Source organism: Bombina bombina, chromosome 12 (assembly GCF_027579735.1).
Source record: "Bombina bombina isolate aBomBom1 chromosome 12, aBomBom1.pri, whole genome shotgun sequence".
Classification (NCBI taxonomy): domain Eukaryota; kingdom Metazoa; phylum Chordata; class Amphibia; order Anura; family Bombinatoridae; genus Bombina; species Bombina bombina.
The window spans coordinates 101219119-101236342 of record NC_069510.1 but is presented as its reverse complement, the minus strand read 5'-3'; the positions used below and the strand labels follow the sequence as shown (position 1 = coordinate 101236342).

Sequence of the window (17224 nt, the reverse complement as noted above, 5' to 3'; positions counted from 1 at the left end):
AATTTCTTTCTGTAAAGATTCCACCCCCAACCTAACTCTTTTGATATACATAGCTTTTTCTTTGATCAGTAACCCCCTAATATAAGGTTTGTGGGCCGCCCATACAATTATAGGTTTAATCGAGGGATCTACATTTAGCCTCCAATATTCAGAGAGATTTTGAAGGGTTTTAGAGTGGATATCTGGTTGTTTTAGTAGTGTGGAGTCGTAGGTCCAAGATTTCTGTCTGTGTGTGTCAATAAATCCCTTTAACTGGATCTGTAGTATAGAGTGGTCTGACCATACTGAAGCATGGATGGAAGAAGATAGTAAGGTTGGTATAAGTATTTGAATGATATAGATATAGTCCAGCTTCGTGTAAACTTTATGAGCGGGTGAATAATAAGTGTGGTCGTTAGTTTGTCCGTAAAGTGTCGTCCAGGTGTCAAATACATTATGAGATTCCAACGACTCTCTAATAGATTTAGTGATAGAATTGAGTCGGCGTTGTTTGTTTGTGAGTTTGTTAGTACTGGTTTCACGTAGTATCCTCAGATTGACATTAAAGTCCCCTGCTACTATTAATAGGATTTGGGACCACTGAGTTAATAATTGTGAGAGCTTATTGAAAAAGTCATGTTGTTGCTCATTAGGTGCATAGATGTTACAGAATGTTATTTGTGTCCCTTGAATAGTCCCTCTCACTATGAGATATCTGCCCTCTTTATCCCTGACCACCTCTTCTTTAGTGAACTGGAGTGAGTTGTGAATGAAAATTGAAACCCCCCTCATTTTTTTATCTGTTGTAGAATGGTAATGCTGCGTGAAGTGTTTATCCCAATATTTGGGAACTTGATTATTGGTAAAATGTGTTTCTTGCAAAAATATGACTTTAGCTTTCATGTTGTTATATTGGGTGATGGCTGTCTTCCTTTTCACATTAGTATTTAGGCCTCTAACATTATGCAAGATTATCTGCAGATTAGAATCCACGTGGAACTATTCCCTCCCTCCTCATACCTGCTATTTGGAATCTCTTTTGGCTTCTGAATGTCTCCTAAGCCCCTAAGGCCAATCTTGGTATGGAGAAACTTTTTCGACCACTGCTCGACGGTACTTGTAATGAAAAAACAAAACCAAACGTTAAACAAACATACAAATATAAACACAAATAAAATAACAGGATACTTCCTATATGTTGGCATTATAAATTCTATCTATGCAGGTGTGCAATTAATATTAGCATATCAACATTTAAGAATAGAAAGTGGAGAAAATGAGTCTTATAATCTTAGAGTGAACTAACATGTATTGCTTTTGGCAATATTAGGGGGGGTAGGTCAATATTGTTCAGATATTGAACCTCTCCAATTTACTCGGAGATATGATGGGACCGTGACTGTCCCTTTTCCCTCTATCGGGGTCCTTGCTATATGGCACTTGTAATAGATATCGTCCCCAAGTCACGGTGGCTCAGTACAAAACTCATACATAACCTTTCTACAGTTTTACTTAGATGATCCGCTATAGAGTTCTGATCCAAGTAAGGAAAGCTGTGAATGATTTTTCCTCCCTAGAAAGAAAAAACATAGGTAAAGTTTCTGTTAGAGAGCACAGTTCAGTCGGCAAAAACAGCAGGAAATCTTAGGGCTTCTGTTTCCTTTTAGAAACCTTTGTCCAGACTCCAGCGTTCATTTTGTGCTGTGTTTCTTGGGGGCTGTGCCCGTTTCTTGTTGTGGTCTGGAGCATGTTCTGGGATTTCTGGACAGTCTAGTTTTAGTAATCGGCAAAGATCTGGGATGTCTTGTTTCTCTCTGATGATGGTAGTATTGCCCTCATGGTGAACATATAGGGCAAAAGGAAAACCCCATCTGTACATGATCTGGTTTTTCCGCAATAATTGTGTCAGAGGACGGAGAGCATATCTCTTCTGTAATGTTTTAATACAGAGGTCCTGATAAAATTGTATAATTGATCCTTGAAATTTAAAAGTTGGGTTTTTCCTCGCTGCCGACATGATTTCCTCTTTTTCCTGGAAACGAAGAAACTTAACTATTACATCTCTTGGTGGTTCTGAATCTTTAGGCTTTGCCCATAGAGCCCTATGCGCTCTTTCCATCTGGAATTTCCCCTCTGTGGTTGAATTTGTGATAGTTTGAAAAAGATGTAGTAGGTATTTACTTAAATCTGTTGTTACAATTGTTTCTGGGATACCTTTTAAACGGATATTACATCTGCGACTCCGGTTTTCCAGGTCTTCTAATTTGTCATTAATAACTGCCAATTCTTGTTGTTGTTCATTCATTCTCTGCGAGATGTCAGTAATATCTTCTTCCATTGTTTCCTCTTTTTTTCCAAAGATTCTAGTCTGGAGCCTAAATCTGAAATGTCTTGCTTTATTTCCGTGAGACTGTTTGTAACCGTATTTTGTAGGGTGTCCATCTTTTCCCACATTTTCTCAAAGATTGTTGTTATATCTTGTTTGGAGACAAGATTTCTGATGTCACCTTTGGTAACAGGAGTACGACTATCTCCTAGAGGTGTTGCTTCTATCTCTTCTTCCATCTCATCTTCAGTGACATCACCTCCCTTTTCTAACAGCTTGTCTCCTTTCTGAGGCTTAAAGAAAATGCTAGCTGTTGCAAGTTTATTTGTGGCACCTAGTTTGTTTTGTCTTCTAACTGACATGTTGCAGGGAGGGTTTCTAGAGTTTGCTTTCTGGGGTTTTGTTGATGCTGTAGTTCCCCCTTTTCTTTTTATGATTGTAGTGAATTGAGTAAATTATAGTTTATAATCTGCAGGAACGTCTTTTATTTCTACAAATTTGCTGATATGTGTGGGGTTTTTTTTTGGAAAAGAGACAGTCCCTTGGTATTAGCGGGTCTTATTGTATGTGAGTTTGTCCTTAATTTATTCCCCGCTCTTCACCACACATCTAACCCAGCCTGTTAATAAATATATTGCAAGAGACAGCGTGTTATTGCTGCTTCTGGGCTTTTTTATGCAGCTCTTATGTCCCTGTTAGATCAGACTCCCACGTGGCTAGAGCGTTATCATGCCGTCTTGTTAGATTGTACCTCCGCCTCCCCTCTTACCATTGCGGACTGAGTTGCTCATACCCCTTCATATCGGGTCACCCTGTAGATCATCTCTGGATGTTTATAGGGATTTCCAGGCACCCCTTTGTAGCGTAGCTCTCCTGAAGCTGGTGGCGGTAAATGATTAGGCCTCCATGTTCCGGTAAACACCAGGTGTTGCGATACTGTTTCAGCTCCTCTTTAGCACCGATTAAAACATCTTCCTCCAAAGGGGGTAGGTGTAGGTGCAGTCCGGTGGTAATTGAATTCCACTCTAAAGGCTTCTAGTTGTTTATTCCTCCACTTTTGGGTTTAGTGCACACGGAGCAGTCAAATTATGCGTCCTCCATTATGCCTGCCTTGGCTCCGCCGAGACATTCTATTTAAAGGGACAGTCAATTCCAAAAAAAACTTTCATGTTTCAAATAGGGCGTGTAATTTTAAAAAACTTTCCAATTTACTTTTATCACCAATTTTTATTTGTTCTTTTGGTATTCTTAGTTGAAAGCTAAACCTAGGAAGGCTCATATGATAATTTCTAAGCCCTTGAAGGCCGCCTCTAATCACATGCTTTTGTATTTGCTTTTCACAGCAGGGGAGAGCTAGTTCAGGTAAACCCTATAGATAACATTGTGAGCACGCCCGTTGATTGCGTGGCCGGACTTTTAGCCGACGGACATTTGGCCGAAACACGAGATAGATAGATTTGATAGATAGATACATAGATTAGATAAGATAGATCAATAGATGCAATAGATACATTTGATAGATACGATAGATAGATAGATTTGATAGATAGATAGATAATTTCCCAGACAGAGAATTACAAAACGTGCGGTCTGTGACCCATGGTAAGGTTCCCAGAGGCAGTTGCGGCGCCCGAGGCTCTGATTAGAACGGTTCCCAGAGGCAGTTGCGGCGCCCGAGGCTCTGATTAGAACAGAGCACTCTGGAACGTATCTGCCCTCGGCCGAAATCGGAACATTCTTTAGCTTTCTGTCTGTCGGCCAAATGTCCGTCTGCCAAATGTCCTTCTGCATTTTGTTAGAGCACCCGTGGATTGTGGCAGACACTGCACTAATTGGCTAAAATGAAAGTCAATAGATAATAAATAAAATGTCATGTGATCAGGGGGCTGTCAGAAGATGCTTAGATACAAGTTAATCACAGAAGTAAAAAGTGTATTATTATAACTGTGTTGGTTATGCAAAACTGGGGAATGGGTAATAAAGGGATTATCTATCTTTTAAAACAACAACAATTCTGGTGTTGACTGTCCCTTTAAGTATAAGCCAAAAGAGGATATCGCTGACAAAGATATTTGCTGTGGAAAATTGCAAAATTGTTGCTAATGTGATTTTATCCTTTTGACACATTGTGAAAAGCTGCTAATGTTCAAATAATTGTAAGATTGTGAGGATAACTCGTCACAGATCTACTCAAAAATTGTGAAATACCCTATATTTACTTTACACTCTTTTTTAGATTGGGAGACGTTCCTATATTATCTGACCAATTTTATTTTAATTTTAATATTTTTTTAGACTCCTACATATACATTTTAATCAATTTTCTATATATTAATTGCTTATATTGAATAAACAAACCCATTTTGAATAATTACTGTATCCGTGCTTTTAGCGCTGCTAATTCTAAATTTACCTTATGGACACATCAACTCTTGCACAGTGACCATCCAGTTCTCAACCGCTATGAATGTCCTCTATGATGATCCTCTACGCTCTGCTACTGCCCGTGGCACCTTACGATCTTTACGGCAGGGAAGGAGACCAGTGGAGGACTACAGTTCAGGGAGGTGGCCTCTGATGCCGTACATAACGAAGTAGCTCTCATTGATCAGTTTCGCATCGGTCTCTCTGATCAACTTAAAGACGAACTCGCCCAGATTGGGGTACCCACTAACCTAGAAGAATTGATTGTAGCAGTGACTCAATTGGATCGTCGCTTTTGTGAAAGGAGGCAGGAAAAACAGAATTCCTTGCTACCATTGCCTAGACGATCAGATTACTATCCTCCCCTGATTCCAGTAACGCCCCCTGCTTCTGAGACTACTAATGTAGCAGAACCTATGCAGATCGGGCTGGTTCGCGGACCCCTGTCTGTGGTAGAAAGAGCAAGAAGACGGAATCTCCACCTTTGTCTATATTGTGCCAAGTCTGGTCATATCCTAAAAGACTGTCCTATCCGACCTGTAACGGATATGTTAGTAGCCCAAGCTACCTGTCTTAATTTACCCATTTACAATTCTTCTTCTCACCTTGTCATTTCTGTTTTTCTGCAGCTGAACGAAAACGTTGTTGAACTATCTGCTATCATAGATTCTGGTGCCAGCAGCTGCTTTTTTTATGTCAACCTAGCCTCCCAATTACGCATTCCTATTCGACAGAATAAACAACCTTCACTACTTCATATGGAGGATAGCAATACCTTAAAAACTGGTCCAGTTACCCAAGAATCATACCCAATAGTTCTCCGTATTGGAAACCGACATCAGGAGATTGTTGTCTGGGATATAGTTCCGTCACCTTTATTTCCTGTCATCCTGGGTACTACATGGCTACGTAAACATAACCCACAGATTAACTGGAGTACCGGACAACTATCCTTTAAGTCCCTTCATTGTTCATCTGATTGTCTACTTCCTAATATTAAACCAACTACCCTTTTGGTTACGACTACCGAAACGTCTCTACCCCTTAAGTACCACAAATTCTCTGATGTTTTCGAGAAGAAAGGAGCCGATGTTTTACCACCCCACAAGGTATATGACTGCCCAATCGATCTCCTCTCAGCGGCCCCACTTCCACGTGGTAGACTTTATAACCTCTCCAAACCTGAAACTAAGGTATTAAAGCAATATATCAAAGAAAGTCTAGCCAAGAATTCATACGCCCTTCTACGTCACCCGTGGGTGCTGGCATTTTCTTTGTGGGAAAAAAGGATGGTGGTCTTCGTCCTTGTGTGGATTATCGTGCCCTCAATTATATCACAATTAAAAACCGCTACCCACTTCCTCTTATTCCCGAGCTACTGAACTGAGTTAAAGATGCCTAGTATTTCACCAAGATTGATCTTAGAGGTGCATACAATCTCATCCGTGTCAAGAAAGGGCATGAATGGAAGACGGCATTCCGTTCCAGATATGGGCACTTTGAGTAACTCGTAATGCCGTTTGGGCTTTGCAACGCCCCTGTCACGTTCCAGTGCTTTATCAACAACGTCTTCAGAGACCTTCTTGATACTTTCCTGGTCGTTTATCTAGACAATATCTTAATATTTTCTAGAACACTTGCTGAACATGAAAATCATGTGAAAATCGTCCTACAGCATCTCTGACTTCACAAATTATATGCTAAACTTGAGAAAAGCATGTTTGAGGTCTCGTCCATTGAATTTCTTGGGTATGTTCTTTCACCTGGACAAGTGAAGATGGATCCAAAGAAGATTAAGGCCATTCTCGAGTGACCTGTACCTCAAAACAAATGTATGGTTCAACAATTCATTGGCTTCGCCAATTTCTACCGAAGATTGATCAGGAACTTCTCCTCTATCTGTGCACATATTACTGCACTCACCCAGAATCACACCACTTTTAATTGGAATACTGCCGGTCAAAAGGCCTTTTTTCAGCTTAAATCCCTTTTTACTGAAGCTCCAATTCTGGCACAACCAAATACCTCATCTCCATTCTACCTTGAAACAGACACCTCCGAGGTAGCCATTGGTGCAGTCCTCTCTCAAAAGACAGGTGAGGAGAACCTCCTACATCCCATAGCCTTTTTTTTACGTAAACTTAACAGTGCGGAAAGAAATTATGATGTAGGGAAGCGAGAACTATTGGCCATTAAGAATGCTCTTGAAGAATGGAGACACCTATTGGAGGGTGCCATCCATCCCGTGATGGTGTATACCGACCATAAAAACTTGGAGTACCTCCACACTTCCAAAAGGTTTAAACCTCGTCAGGCCAGATGGGCCCTCTTCTTTTTACGATTTGATCTACTCATGCAATCTCAGAGCCATGCTTCACAGCCTTCATCACCAACTCACCACAGTCCAACAGCAACAAAAGTTTCAGGCTGATCGCAAGTGTAAATTTCCTCCTATATACAAAATAAGTGACAAGGTTTGGTTGGCTACCAGACATCTCCGTTTGACCTGTCCTACCAAGAAACTTGGACCTCGTTTTATTGGTCCTTTTTCCATTGACAAGATAATCAATGATGTCGCTGTCAAGTTAAAACTTCCCAACTCTTATAGAAAACATCCTGTCTTTCATGTGTCCCTGGTGAAACCCTTTGCTGCTAATCCTTTCCCAGGTCGGGTGGCAGCTTCTCCTCCTCCTATTCTGGTAAACAATGATAATAAGTACGAAGGCCAAGACATTCTAGACTCTCGTAGGAGAAGAGGACGTCTAGAATATCTTGTCCACTGGAAAAGGTATGGTCCAGAGGAGCGATCCTGGGAACCTGTGGGCAATCTCCATGCTGCGGCCAAGGTCCGTGCCTTCCATCGGAGACATCCTGACAGACCTTCCCAGCTTCACTGCCGGAGGGCGCTCCTTGGTGGGGGGCTCTGTCATGGAACCAGGGGTACCAGGGATACCTTCTTACCTGTTCACAGGTGGGTAAGGCGGAGGGCACCGTTGCAGGTTTCTCCTCAGCAGTGATTATGCCTAGTGTTTCGTCTGCACCTTGACGTGTGCGTGCATGGGTGCGCATGTGTGTGGACGGCGTCACAGGTGATTTCCATCTGCTAGGGGAATCTTTGTGACACGCCTCTCTCTGTCTTCTCATTGCGTACTAGGTATCTGATGCTATCGTTGTCTTGGATACGGGGGGCGTTCCTGGGCCCTGTTAGGTCTGAGCCCTGGCTTGTTGCTGAGTTATTATGCCAGTTTATCTGCATAACTAAGTGTTGTATTTTCTCTAATCCTATTTGTTACGGTTGCCTCCAGGCTGGCTGGAAGTTGGACCGTAGAAAAGGATGCTCCTAGCGCTCACCAAAGAATCATCAGCACCATAGTCAGCAATCCCTGTAGTGATATTAGCTGAAGCTGTCCCCTACAAACATGAGTCAAAGCTGCAAGTTAGAGGGACAGAAAATAGGTCTGATGTGCTGGAGCACACAGCCTGCTTTTATTCAGGTTACATGCAAACAGGACACTCTCAGGGGGAGGCATAAAATCCCCCATCACACATTTGATATTAGATAGAGAGACACTCCCTTTGACAGGCCACAACATTTACTTCAGCAGATAACATTACACACACTAAAACAATGCAGTCCACCTTATCAATACTAGTCTGATTAGACAATGGGAAAGTTGATCACTAAACCTAATTAGAGCTAATCCCAGCAGACTTGTATTTAGAATAGGTTTCTTGAAGCTGAACAAAATTTAACTCTTAATGGCACACAATGAAACTGAACCAAGTGGGAGAAAGCCAGGGACAAGTCATTTCACAGGTCTGGGGACATAGTCTTAAAGGGGCATTGTTCATTAAAGTCACAATATGTCCCCAGATGGTTCTTAAAGGGCCACACACACCCAACAAAAGTCAATATGTCCTCAGGGGCACAATCTTCCAGGGGCCATAGTCATGTGGAAGGAGGCTGGCAAATAGGCTTCTCCAAAATCCAGGGAAGCAGGGCAATTTTTCATTTAAAGGGCCAGTTACAAACAGCAGTTTGTAACATATCTCCCCTTTTGGAGGGAGACTAACCAGGCACCTGACCTTCTGCCGGTCAGTGCCCAAGTTAGTCTCGCAACCCACCCACAAATAATCGCTAGCAGCAAAGTAGCCCCCCCACAATACGTAGTACTGGCCTGTAAGTTCCAGGTTGCAGGATGAAAGTGCAGCATCCTCGGCCTTCCTGGCGCAGCTGGGCAAATAGCTGATGGTACTTGGGGGGCAGAGGCCAGCGGCACTCTGCCCTGGTGCCAGCGCTTCTGCTGGGGTGAGGGGTTTGCAGGCCAGTCCTGTAACAAGGGGGTCTGTAGGGCAGAGGCCAGCAGCGCTCTGTTCTGATGCCAGCTCTTCTGCTGGGGGAATTGGGGCATAGTCCTGCCCGGTGGCAAAGGGAACGTGGGGGTCAGTGGGGGTTAACATCTCCACTGTTAACCCTGGGCCCAAGTTAGGAGTTAGCTGGGGAGGGGGAGATTGGCTTACCTCCTCCTCCTGATACTCCGGTGGCCGTTGGGAAGGGAGGTCGATGCTCTCCGCTTCCTGTGGAACATGCTGCGGCTGGGGAGAGAGACTGGTTGTCTCCTCTCCCTGGAAGGCACACTCCGGCTGGGGAGGGAGGTCGATGCTCTCCCCTCCCTGTAGCTGGGTCTGTCGCTGGGGATCTGGGCCGCCTGCCCAGCATCCCTGTAGGGCCGGTAGAGAGACTGCGGTCCCATCTCCACCTGCCTGCTGGGGGTCCTCCCAGGACCAGTCTATGAGGCCTGCTGCCTCTGGTATCTCTGGCTGGGGAAGGGGACTGGTTGTCTCTTCCCTCTGCACGGTATACTGCCGCTGGGGAGGGAGGTCGCTGCTCTCCTCTCCCTGTGGAACATGCTGCGGCTGGGGAGAGAGACCAGGTGTCCATACCCTCAAACTCCACAGTTGGCGCTCAAAGGCTCGTGCTGCTTCGTTCTCAGTAGCCAATTCCCGGATGAGGCGACTGACTACCTCCTGCGCAGGGTCTGGACCATATCGGACTAGCCGCCTCTTTACCTCTGGAACGAAATCCGCGCCCTCATAGCGACGGATCAGGTTGAGGTGCTCTTCACAGGGTTCTGACCAGTATCTTGTCAGCTCCATGCTGCTGTAGGTAGGGACGCTGTGCAGTGGCTAGCGTTGCCCTCAATAACTTTCCTACGATACCAGTGCTGTTGTGGTGCTGCTCCTTGCGCTAGGACGCCAATCCCACCGCTGCCGCCAAATGTTACGGTTGCCTCCAGGCTGGCTGGAAGTTGGACCGTAGAAAAGGATGCTCCTAGCGCTCACCAAAGAATCATCAGCACCATAGTCAGCAATCCCTGTAGTGATATTAGCTGAAGCTGTCCCCTACAAACATGAGTCAAAGCTGCAAGTTAGAGGGACAGAAAATAGGTCTGATGTGCTGGAGCACACAGCCTGCTTTTATTCAGGTTACATGCAAACAGGACACTCTCAGGGGGAGGCATAAAATCCCCCATCACACATTTGATATTAGATAGAGAGACACTCCCTTTGACAGGCCACAACATTTACTTCAGCAGATAACATTACACACACTAAAACAATGCAGTCCACCTTATCAATACTAGTCTGATTAGACAATGGGAAAGTTGATCACTAAACCTAATTAGAGCTAATCCCAGCAGACTTGTATTTAGAATAGGTTTCTTGAAGCTGAACAAAATTTAACTCTTAATGGCACACAATGAAACTGAACCAAGTGGGAGAAAGCCAGGGACAAGTCATTTCACAGGTCTGGGGACATAGTCTTAAAGGGGCATTGTTCATTAAAGTCACAATATGTCCCCAGATGGTTCTTAAAGGGCCACACACACCCAACAAAAGTCAATATGTCCTCAGGGGCACAATCTTCCAGGGGCCATAGTCATGTGGAAGGAGGCTGGCAAATAGGCTTCTCCAAAATCCAGGGAAGCAGGGCAATTTTTCATTTAAAGGGCCAGTTACAAACAGCAGTTTGTAACACTATTCCCTTCCTTTGATCTTGGATTTCCTGGTTTTGACCCCTGGCCTGACTTCTGCTTAAGATACTTGCTGCCTGGACCGACTTATATTACCCTGACTATGCCTTTTGGATTTCCCTTGTCTGTACCTTGCCTTTGGATTGTGTGCTTCTTGCTATAGGGTTCCTCTCTCGCACTCAAGGTAGCCCTGCTCCCTGACACTTTGACAATGCCCTCTCTGCTTTGAAAACTGCCTATTGCTAGACAGTGTAGAAACAGAGCTATAGTTCTGGTATTTAAAGGCTCTTTAAATACATAAAATATTGAAACTGTTAAAAAACTATTTAGCTGAAGGATAATATCAATACAGTAATACAGTAGATCAACAGCAAAATTGATTTGACAATATATTAAAAATGTGTAAATATCTTACTTATAAAGTTCCTTGTTCTCTGAAAATTCCCAGTCCTTAAGGGGTTGAATGCAGAGAGAAATATATATATATTCTGATCAAGGATTCTCCAGGAGAAACAATAGTTGCTCACATTGCTTTACTTTAACAGCTGTCTTAGGGCTGAATGTGACAGCTGCTTGTTCGAGAACACTGTGCACGTTCTATCTTTTAGGTTTCCCTTGCTTGGGCGCATTCATGATGACATCATTGGTGATATCACCGGCATCTTGTAGGCATGAGCGTGGGTGTTCACAGGCTTGCATACATATAAGAGCCTGTGATTGGATCGCTGCAGTCACGTGACACAGGACAGCGAAAACCATAAAATTTTTAAAATTCTGACTTCCGGTGGGCGGCTCTAGAAGATGGCTGCCAGCTTCTGTTGCTCTGAAGAACTCTTCTTCTGATCTATACTATATTGCCATCAAAATATGCCATCTGCATCTCCCTTGACAGATAAGCTGTCCGGGAACCTCAAGCAGATAGAAATAATTCAATAATTTCTTCCCCGGAAGCCATTTGACAAAAATAGAACCCACGAGGGACTTTGTATATATTACTTTCATCCCCACTACTGTAGGGCAATGGAATCAGAGTGTAATGTGGTGGTGCAGATACTTGCAGTTTTCCTACCTTAACTAGATTGCCTGCTTCTGAGCTATGAGAGACTGCATGAAGCGGTACAATCCGCTGTGAAGCCTTGCCTTACAAAAACTGATCAGACAAACATGCAAACTTACTCTCCAGATCGGAATCCTCATGGCTCACTCAGCACTCATCTGCATGGATCTTTCGGATCCGGTCAACAACTCACCAGTATATCAAGAGAAAGAGGGTCTGTCCCCTTTGTACGTTTGCCGTGACAGGGTGCGGCCCTGAAGGAACAACAGGGAACTTCCCTCCATTGGAGAACTCGACTCTTACCCGGTATATAGAAAATCATGGCATTGGGGAACCATCTATATCTTTCCCACTACCAAAATTCTCCTCTAAACAGGGTACGTACCTGGCCTCGGAGATTAGAAATTGCCCTGTTGATACCCTGGTACACATGACTCCCATTCTTGAGGGGATTTTTTTCCTAACATGTTATTTGAGATGGCCGAATATTACGGCAAGATATACCTGTCTACATTCAGCATCCGTGAACACCGCGCACAGTTGAGCGCACCCTTCAACATCCATGGCCAAGATGTCCGCCAGATCCATACTATAAATCGCTTGCTTTGTCCAGGGAGGGTGTAGGCTAACGCCTATAAATCATACGCTAGTTGACTCCTATGGCTTTTGAGTTGGAACGTTACTGCAAATTTGACCGGCTAATTTCGACTTTGAATAATACCCACAAATTGAACTACATCCATGATGCACATTGTGGATTTGCACTATAGTAACTGATTGGAACTTGGAAGCCAGCCTGCAAGCCCGCCGCAATACACTGTTAATGTTTCCTCAAATTTGGCCACTTGTGTTGTTTTATTCTGTTTTATTTTCTTATACTGTAGTAGCTCTAAAAAGAAAGCAAATTTTGTATCACACCTTAATTCCAATAGTTCTCGGCACTTGGTCTTCCTCATACAGGAACCTTCAATACCCTCCCCCCCACTAACTCAATTCGTAACAACCAGTGCAAAAAACAGACAGCAAATGTTTATTCTCCTATATTCCTGAGTCTCTGGAATATCCTACTTGTTGAGGGAATGTAATAATGGAAGTGTTATAAATATATTGCATTGCACGACTGTCAGAAGAGATTTTAATGCTTGCTTAGTTTTGCTTAATTATGAACAACAATATCGGTTTTCTTATATTCTAACTTTGAATGGTCACCTCTCTTCCTGTATTGATACTAAGTACCCTGGTCTCACATACTATTGCTATCACGACTGGGGGATTGGCCCCTTCCTCCTATGGGGTATTCATTTATCAATAGCGTCTAGCTCGGATTCTCTTGTTATGGTCACTCACAAAAGTTTGTTTTTGTGTTTGTAGTTTAATATTAAAACCCCAATATTGTGGTACTAACACATATTTCCTAGAACACTCATTAATCCATTGAAAACTCTTAGTCTTAAATTTTAACTGTGTTCTTTACTTTTACATATTTGCCAATGTATGATACCTTAATTTACTGTATTCTTATTTTTGCGTTTTCACTCACCCTGCGATGTGGGCTCCCAAAGGCAGAACTTTTTTTTCACTTTCTGCAATGAGATTTTTTAGAGAAATTTTTTCTGCAGGTCATTTTTAAATAAAATTACATTTTAAAATAGGCAGTTACACTAAAGCACCAGTTCAATTGCAATGTGCAACTGGATAATAAAGCAATATTTAAAGTTTTATAATATAGTGCAATAGTTGAAAATTGCATTGCAAATTAACTGCAGACATAGTCTAACATAGAAGTAGTAATAAAAAAATGTACATTGCTCAAACGTTTTACATTCAGAAAAAAACATAATTTATGCTTACCTGATACATTTATTTCTCTTGTAGTGTATCCAGTCCACGGATCATCCATTACTTGTGGGATATTCTCCTTTCCAACAGGAAGTTGCAAGAGGATCACCCACAGCAGAGCTGCTATATAGCTCCTCCCCTCACTGTCATATCCAGTCATTCGAGCGAAACAAGACGAGAAAGGAGAAACCATAGGGTGCAGTGGTGACTGTAGTTTAATTAAAATTTAGACCTGCCTTAAAAGGACAGGGGGGGCCGTGGACTGGATACACTACAAGAGAAATAAATTTATCAGGTAAGCAAAATTATGTTTTCTCTTGTTAAGTGTATCCAGTCCATGGATCATCCATTATTTGTGGGATACCAATACCAAAGCTAAAGTACACGGATGATGGGAGGGACAAGGCAGGAACTTAAATGGAAGGAACCATTGCCTGTAGAACCTTTCTCCCAAAAACAGCCTCCGAAGAAGCAAAAGTGTCAAATTTGTAAAATTTTGAAAAGGTGTGAAGCGAAGACCAAGTCGCAGCCTTGCAAATCTGTTCAACAGAGGCCTCATTTTTAAAGGCCCAGGTGGAAGCCACAGCTCTAGTAGAATGAGCTATAATCCTTTCAGGGGGCTGCTGTCCAACAGTCTCATAGGCTAAGAGTATTATGCTCCGAAGCCAAAAGGAGAGAGAGGTTGCCAAAGCTTTTTGACCTCTCCTCTGTCCAGAGTAAACGACAAACAGGGCAGATGTTTGACGAAAATCTTTAGTAGCCTGTAAGTAAAACTTCAAGGCACGGACTACGTCCAGATTATGCAAAAGACGTTCCTTCTTTGAAGAAGGATTAGGACACAATGATGGAACAACAATCTCTTAATTGATATTCCTGTTAGAAACCACCTTAGGTAAGAACCCAGGTTTGGTACGCAGAACTACCTTGTCTGAATGAAAAATCAGATAAGGAGAATCACAATGTAAGGCAGATAGCTCAGAGACTCTTCGAGCCGAGGAAATAGCCATCAAAAACAGAACTTTCCAAGATAAAAGTTTAATATCAATGGAATGAAGGGGTTCAAACGGAACTCCTTGAAGAACTTTAAGAACCAAGTTTAAGCTCCACGGAGGAGCAACAGTTTTAAACACAGGCTTAATTCAAACCAAAGCCTGACAAAATGCCTGGACGTCTGGAACCTCTGCCAGACGCTTGTGCAAAAGAATAGACAGAGCAGAAATCTGTCATTTTAAAGAACTAGCTGATAATCCTTTGTCCAAACCCTCTTGGAGAAAGGACAATATCCTAGGAATCCTAACCTTACTCCATGAGTAATTCTTGGATTCACACCAATAAAGATATTTACGCCATATCTTATGGTAGATTTTCCTGGTGACAGGCTTTCGTGCCTGTATTAAGGTATCAATGACTGACTCGGAGAAGCCATGCCTTGATAGAATCAAGCGTTCAATCTCCATGCAGTCAGTCTCAGAGAAATTAGATTTGGATAATTGAAAGGACCTTGTATTAGAAGGTCCTGCCTCAGAGGCAGAGACCATGGTGGAAAGGATGACATGTCCACTAGGTCTGCATACCAGGTCCTGCGTGGCCACGCAGGCGCTATCAGAATCACAGATGCTCTCTCCTACTTGATTTTGGCAATCAGTCGAGGGAGCAGAGGAAACGGTGGAAACACATAAGCCAAGTTGAAGAACCAAGGATCTGCTAGAGCATCTATCAGCGTCGCTCCCGGGTCCCTGGACCTGGATCCGTAACAAGGAAGCTTGGCGTTCTGGCGAGACGCCATGAGATCCAGTTCTGGTTTGCCCCAACGATGGACCAGTTGAGCAAACACCTCCGGATGGAGTTCCCACTCCCCCGGATGAAAAGACTGACGACTTAGAAAATCCGCCTCCCAGTTCTTTACGCCTGGGATGTGGATCGCTGACAGGTGGCAAGAGTCAGACTCTGCCCAGCGAATTATCTTTGAGACTTCTAACATCGCTAGGGAACTCCTGGTTCCCCCTTGATGGTTGATGTAAGCCACAGTCGTGATGTTGTCCGACTGAAATCTGATGAACCTCAGTGTTGCTAGCTGAGGCCAAGCTAGAAGAGCATTGAATATTGCTCTTAACTCCAGAATATTTATTGGGAGGAGTTTGTCCTCCTGAGTCCACGATCCCTGAGCCTTCAGGGAGTTCCAGACTGCGCCCCAACCTAGAAGGCTGGCATCTGTTGTTACAATCATCCAATCTGGCCTGCGAAAGGTCATACCTTTGGACAGATGGACCCGAGATAGCCACCAGAGAAGAGAATCTCTGGTCTCTTGATCCAGATTTAGTAGAGGGGACAAATCTGAGTAATCCCCATTCCACTGACTTAGCATGCATAATTGCAGCGGTCTGAGATGCAGGCGCGCAAATGGCACTATGTCCATTGCCGCTACGATTAAGCCAATTACTTCCATGCACTGAGCCACTGACGGGCGTGGAATGGAATGAAGGACACGGCAAGCATTTAGAAGTTTTGATAACCTGGACTCCGTCAGGTAAATTTTCATCTCTACAGAATCTATCAGAGTTCCTAGGAAGGAGACTCTTGTGAGTGGTGATAGAGAACTCTTTTCCACGTTCACTTTCCACCCATGCGACCTCAGAAATGCCAGAACTGTCTCTGTATGAGACTTGGCAATGGAAGAGCTACAAATTGGTAATGCCTGTCTAGAAAGGCAAACCTTAGGAACCGCTGATGATCTTTGTGAATCGGTATGTGAAGGTAGGCATCCTTTAAGTCCACTGTGGTCATGTACTGACCCTCTTGGACCATGGGTAGGATGGTCCGAATAGTTTCCATTTTGAATGATGGAACTCTGAGGAATTTGTTTAAGATCTTTAGATCCAAGATTGGTCTGAAGGTTCCCTCTTTCTTGGGAACCACGAACAGGTTTGAATAAAAACCCTGTCCTTGTTCCGTCCGCGGAACTGGATGGATCACTCCCATTACTAGGAGGTCTTGCACACAGCTTAGGAATGTCTCTTTCTTTATCTGGTTTGCTGATAACCTTGAAAGATGAAATCTCCCTTGTGGAGGAGAAGCTTTGAAGTCCAGAAGATATCCCTGAGATATGATCTCCAACGCCCAGAGATCCTGAACATCTCTTGCCCACGCCTGGGCAAAGAGAGAAAGTCTGCCCCCCACTAGATCCGTTTCCGGATAGGGGGCCGTTCCTTCATGCTGTCTTGGGGGCAGCAGCAGGCTTTCTGGCCTGCTTGCCCTTGTTCCAGGACTGGTTAGGTTTCCAGGCCTTTCTGGAATGAGCAACAGTTCCCTCTTGTTTTGAAGCGGAGGAAGTTGATGCTACACCTGCCTTGAAATTTCGAAAGGCACGAAAATTAGACTGTTTGGGCTTTGATTTGGCCCTGTCCTGAGGAAGGGTATGACCCTTGCCTCCAGTAATGTCAGCAATAATTTCCTTCAAGCCAGGCCCGAATAGGGTCTGCCTCTTGAAAGGAATGTTGAGTAATTTAGACTTTGAAGTCACGTCAGCTGATCAGGATTTAAGCCATAGCGCCCTACGCGCCTGGA

At 43.6% G+C, this 17224-nt stretch overlaps 1 long non-coding RNA gene across 1 annotated transcript in view; it reads right to left on the bottom strand.

Annotated features, from left to right (window-relative positions):
- Nucleotides 1-998: 998 nt before the first annotated feature.
- LOC128642966 (uncharacterized) overlaps nt 999-17224 on the bottom strand; it is a 61811-nt gene continuing 45585 nt past the window's right edge. The window contains exons 2-3 of the long non-coding RNA XR_008399741.1: nt 13362-13404; nt 999-1095 (exon numbers count right to left, since the gene is read on the bottom strand). This is a non-coding gene — a long non-coding RNA (uncharacterized LOC128642966). The remainder of the gene's footprint in view (nt 1096-13361; nt 13405-17224) is intronic.